The sequence below is a fragment of the Leptonychotes weddellii genome, chromosome 16, assembly GCF_054177405.1.
Source record: "Leptonychotes weddellii isolate Sample4059 chromosome 16, ASM5417740v2, whole genome shotgun sequence".
Taxonomy (NCBI): Eukaryota; Metazoa; Chordata; class Mammalia; order Carnivora; family Phocidae; genus Leptonychotes; species Leptonychotes weddellii.
Genome location: NC_138384.1, coordinates 32208267 through 32214266, shown reverse-complemented (window position 1 = coordinate 32214266; position 6000 = coordinate 32208267). Strand labels below are relative to the sequence as shown.

Here is a 6000-nt window from a genome sequence, read left to right as displayed (position 1 = left end):
TCTTTCAATTTTTTTCCCCTACAGAATGCATACTGAAGGTCAACGTTCCCCACTACACATTCCCATGGAGACCTAATATCCAGGATTAGCAAGAATACAGTGTATTAAATGTCTCTTTTTCGAGTTGCCTACTTTCTTCAAAGACTCTCCTGATTTGTTTTTGCTATGGACATTTGATTTCCTAAATAATCCAAATCCATTCTCCTCTCTCATGCTTTTACCCCATCTGCCCCTCTCCCATCCCCCATTTTTAACTACCTAAACTAGGTATGTTCTTCTAGTTATAAGGGCTCTGAACACTGGGTACTTTACTTTGAAGTGCTCATCATTCTTGTAATTCTTCATATGTCCTGGGATTGTGAATTCCATGAAGTTGGACACAATTTCTGATTTGTTCACTGCTACCTGCCCATGTTTTATAACAGAACCTAGATCATGAAGGAGGAATGTGGTTTTATAATGCAGGTCACAAGAACTTACCTCTTAGTAGCCTCAGGGCCTAGAGTTCATGTCAACAGCAGGCACTAAATAAATGACGGTTGGTACCTTTGCACATACTATTTTCCTCTACCTGGACTGCCCTCCTTCTGCTTCTGTACCTACTTAAAATCCTAGTCCTTCAAGACTCAAGTCACAGTCACCATGGAAGATTCTACAGGTCGTCCATTTTACCACTCCAGGGGTTGCCACTGACATAGACTGTGATGTGAATGATAGCCTCTGGAGTTGTGCAATATAAAGACCCCTCCCAACTCAAATGTTTCCTTCTACTAGCATGCTTTGCTGGATATAGACTGTGATCTCCATAAGGCCACTGATTTTTGCCTCATCTAGCACCTAGAACATAGCAAAAAGTGAATAAATATTGAATACATGAATGACCTCCTCAGTCATAAAGAATCATTTGTCCTCTATGTCTTACACCTGTCCTTCCTTCCAGTTTGGCAATTTTTTGTGTGTGGAATGTTCATAAGTGCCTCATGATTATGACCCAGTTCCCAGTGATTCTGAACCTTCTCCTTTTTTATACTGGAATGTGAGGGTTTTAGAGAGCCTGTAATTATAAGATTGAAGGCATTATGCCACATCCACACACAGGCAGATCAACTCTCCAAAGAAATTTCTGGAAATTGGGGTGCCTGGGTGGCTTAGTTAGTTAAGCTTCTGATTGTTGATTTTGGCTTAGGTCATGATCTCAGGGTTGTGAGATTGAGCCCTGCAACGGGCTCTGTGCTGGGTGTGGAGCCTGCTTAAGGTTCTCTCTCTCTTTCCCTTTCCTTCTGCCCCTCTTCCCACTTCCTCACTAAAAACAAAAAAAAAAATCTGGAAATTGTGCACAACCATGTTTTAATGTGGCCTGGAAATTTCACCTCAGGGTGTGGTACATGCAGTTTTGGTCACAAACCATGGTTTCTGAGTACTGTTTTGAAAGTGAAGGCTCTAGAAACTTGGATAGGAAGCATGAATAAGCCCTAATGGAGGACAGTTACACTCAGAGGCTGCCAGCCCAGCCCCAAACATTAGGTACACCACGAGACATTGATGGTTTCACTTGTTTGAAAGGGTGGTGTCCCATGTTTTGAAGAGTTGGGGGAAGGGAGGGACTGTGTCATAAGCTTGGGTGACCAAACTTTATATTTTCAGCAGAGATATCTGAGATATGTGATTTTATGTTCTGTGTATTTTGGGGTCTCAGTTCATACAGGAGAATTTATTCTCTTGCATTCACTTTTACATCAGTCTCAGTTTTCGTTTTTATTTTTAAGGCAGAAACATTTTTGTGGAAAACATTTCATAAATTGATTTAATAAATTTTGGTAGGAAAAAATTAAGACATTAGCTATTCCTATGGAATGCTGAGTCCTGTACCCCATCTAGTAAGTTCACTTTCTGTGTGAAAATCTTAGTACAAATCTCTCACATTGTCCTATCTTTCCTTTTAAATGTCATGTATGATATTTGTTTGAAAGAATTCAGAGAAGTTAAATTAAGAAATAATAGTGATCTTTCAATTTTTCCATACTCCCAGTAATCAAGGACTATATTTGGGTCATTTTTCTTGTTCTAGAATGTGTCATATTGATGCAATGCAGTTTGGGTGTTGTATTATACAGATTCTTTTAAACTAACTGTCCTCTGTATGCCTGTTGACTTATATAAAATCAGGGTTAGAATACATCTTTTTTCTTCATAGATTATCTTTTTCAGTAGCCTAGACAAATCTTGGGGTTTTTATGTCAGTGTGAAGTACCTGATTATCTAAGGATTTGTTTCAAGGTTTTGGTTTCTACAATGGAGACCAAGTACATTCGTCATTGGCTCTGGATGGCAAAACTGGAAGAACTTGTAAGATGTATTATGTTAGATGAAAATCAGTATTAGGCTTAATTATGCACTAAAATTTATGATTCTAAAGTATTAGAAAAATAGCTGACTTACAGTATGGTCTTTATTTTTCTTAAAGGCAATTTTTTGTTTACCTTGTTTGTGTTTTTTATAAACATGGATATTTTTATAAACACAGATATTTATAAACATGGATATCTTCATTAGTGTTAATTGTATTGCCCAATTTAGTTCAATATTGAATTTTTTGTATTGTTTCTTACTCATTTCTTCAAGACATTAAATTCCAGAAATTATTTTCTTAAATTTTGGTTATTTTCCTGTTAAAGCTGCAAGGTATTTTCCCTTTGTAAAGGACTATAAGAAGACATTAAATGCAGGAAATGTTTATGTCATTTTTTTTCTATCCTTGGTACAGGAAACATGATATTACCACTGTCAGGTGTAATAAGATAAAGGCAAATACTTAGAATTAAAGGTAGAATGATATTTAAAAAAATATCAAATAAATCTGTTGTGATCACTAAATATTTGTTGTAGCAAAGGCTGGTGTCTTTTAAGATGGGGAGGTAAAACAGTATCAATTCAGATAATTCGCTTAATCAAAATAAAGGCCAAAGAGAACATACTTGGCTTATACTTTCTTAAACTATTCCTACACAGAACAAATAAAAGCCTGAGAATATTTCTGATTGAAAAGATGAAAAAAATGTTAAAGACATCTTGTTCTGCTACATATATTATCAAACTGTTTGTAGTAACAACTGGAACATCGTGTCTCATAATGAGGTATCTCTGAGAACATAAATAAGGGATGTTTTCCCTTTATATCAGGCCTTTGCAGAATGCATTTCTCTTGTGAATAGCTTGTAATTTATTCTCCAAATGTTCAAACTTAACAATGAATATGTGATTGTGGTTAAGAGGTGGTATGGTAAATTTATCAATGAAGACCTATTAAAAAAAGCAAACCAAATTTTAGGAAAAGCTCATTTATTCATACATAAATATTTATTGTGCTACTATGTGTCAGGCCACTGTGTTAGGGAGTTAGGACAGAATAATAAACAAGACCCAGTCTCTCTTTTTCAAGAACTGAACACAGATAATTCACCAACTTACAGAACAGAACTGGTAAGTAGCAGGACCACGCTAAGAAACAATAGGTGTGTCCAATCCTGTGTCATTGGGGAGCCCAGGAATCAGAGGAAATACTGTCTGAAAGCTGACCTGAAGGTCACATGAAGGAATCTAGGAGAAGGTAGAGAAGAGGAGGATTCGGGGTAGAGAAACAACATGCAAGAGGCTGGAGATGAGACAGCATGGCAGAACACAGCAGTACACAGTTGGGAGTGGGTGTGAAGAGGAATGACAAGGGGTAAGGCTGGAGAAGTAAAGAAAATCTCTGTCTCAACAAATTAGGTATGGGCCATTTCCCAAGGATAAAGAAAAGCTGCTGAAGGCTTGTATTTCAGAAAGACCACTGTGGTACCTTTTTGAAGGATGGCTCGGATAACTGTCAGGCAAGAAAGGATGGTGGCCTGGACTAAAAGATGGTGGGATAGACAGAAGGGAGAGTTAAGGGTTGAGAACAATAATCTAGTAGATCTGGGGGGTAAGGGAAAGGAAAAAGTAACCAAGATAGGGAACATGGGAAGTGGACTGAGTTTTTGTAAGACACTCAGACATACTCAGGAGAGATGGCTGGAAGTAATCAGTATCCAAATGGCAAAAAAACCCCCAAAACAAAACAAAAAACACCAAGCAGGGAAGAGGTTGAGAAAACTTAAAGAATATAACGTAGAGTGAGAAGAGAACTTAGAGGGCACCTGGGTGGCTCAGTCGGTTAAGCATCTGCCTTCGGCTCAGGTCATGATCCCAGGGTCCTGGGATCGAGCCCTGCGTCAGGCTCCTTGCTTAGCGGGGAGCCTGCTTCTCCCTCTCCCTCTGCCTGATGCTCCCCCTGCTTGTGCTCTCTCTGTGTCAAATATATAAATAAAATCTTTAAAATAAATAAATAAAAAAAAAAAAGAAGAGAACTTAGAATGAAAGCCTGAGAAGCACCAATATTTAAAAGGTGGGCAGAGGAAATGTCCATAAAGGAACTGGGAGAATGGCCAGAGAGGTGGAAGCGGAGCTAGGAGGGGTGAATGTAAAGGAAGCCAAGGAAAGGGGAGTGTCAGGAGAATCAAATGCAGGTCAAATGCAAGATTACAACAGTGGGCTAAGGATATCGAAATAAGTAATTAGAGAGACCCAATGGTGGACAACTTAAGTTTGGCTGGGAAGAGAAAACAGATTAAGTAGTAGCTGGAGAGGATGTGGGGTTTTAGAAGGTATGCATAGATGCTCTTATGGATAAAAGAGATTTGGGCACTCCTTAAATGCTGAAGGGAAGGCAACAACAGAGAGGCAGAGGTTGAATACACAGGCCAGGGTGAATAAACAATGGAATGAGGTCCCTGAGAAGGATGTGAGACCCACAGCATAAATGATACATTGATTAGTAAAAAGAAATAACAAAAGGGATGGGTGTGTGGATAAAGGGATTCCATTTAGTGCCATAGAAGACAACTAACATTGTTAAGTACAAGGCCCTGTGCTAATGTTCTAGGACATACTGGCAGGCAAAATAGATCCTTCCTCTGCCCTCATGGAGTACTTAAAAGGAATATGCATAGATTCTTTTTGTATATAGAGGATTAAAGGACTATTTCCAAACCCTTTGTTCATTGGAAGAGTATTCATATGCCTGCTTATAGACTCATAATCTATAAAGTGGGAAAAGTCACCACCAGGCTTTGGGTAAAAGAATTAGCAGGTGACAGAGAAAGAAGCTACATAATCTCCACTAACATAGAGTATGTTATACTGAAGATAAAAGATTCGAAAAATTAGTTTGGTATTTAAAGAGAAAAATCAGGAAATAGGAATATAAATATTCTTTGATTCGCAGATGTTTATGTCAGCTTTCACTAAAAATATTGATATCTTTCATCTCCATATTTCATAAACTTATGATACATACTGACATGATAAGAAAAAGTCAAAAATTCAAGTAGACCACTAGTTTTGAAGACAAACAGAACACCAGCATTTCTCAAATATTTGGAACTCACTATCCTTACTAAAACAGGGATATTATAGAGGCACAGAAATACCATTTACCATTGACAAATAATAGCAGACACACTTTTTGAGTACTTATTGTGTATTAGGTCTCTATTATGATTTGCCTACATTAATTCTCCTAATAAAAACCTTAGGAGGGAGTGTGGCAGGCAGAATAATGGTCCCCTCAAGATGTTTTCATCCTAATTCCCAGAACCTGCTGATAAACTTATATTGCAAAAGGGAATCTGCAGATGTGATTAAGGACTTTTTTTCTTCTCTTAAGAACGTGGAACGCTTCACGAATTTGCATGTCACCCTTGCGCAGGAGCCATGCTAATCTTCTCTGTATCGTTCCAACTTTAGTGTATCTGCTGCTGAGGCTAGCACACATGATCAAGGATCCTGAGATGGAGAGATTATCTTTGATTATTCAGGTGGGCCCAATGTAATCATTTAGGGTCCTTAAAAGTGAATGAGGAAGGCAGGATGGGTTAGGGTCAGTGATCTGAAGATACTACATGGCTGGATTTGGAGATGGAT

General features: G+C 38.1%; 1 non-coding gene across 1 annotated transcript; it reads right to left on the bottom strand.

The window, feature by feature from the left end:
- Nucleotides 1–5740: 5740 nt before the first annotated feature.
- On the bottom strand, nt 5741–5847 carry LOC115939669 (U6 spliceosomal RNA). The gene has a single exon (XR_004074444.1). It is a non-coding gene; the product is annotated as a U6 spliceosomal RNA (small nuclear RNA).
- Between the last annotated feature and the right edge of the window lie 153 nt (nt 5848–6000).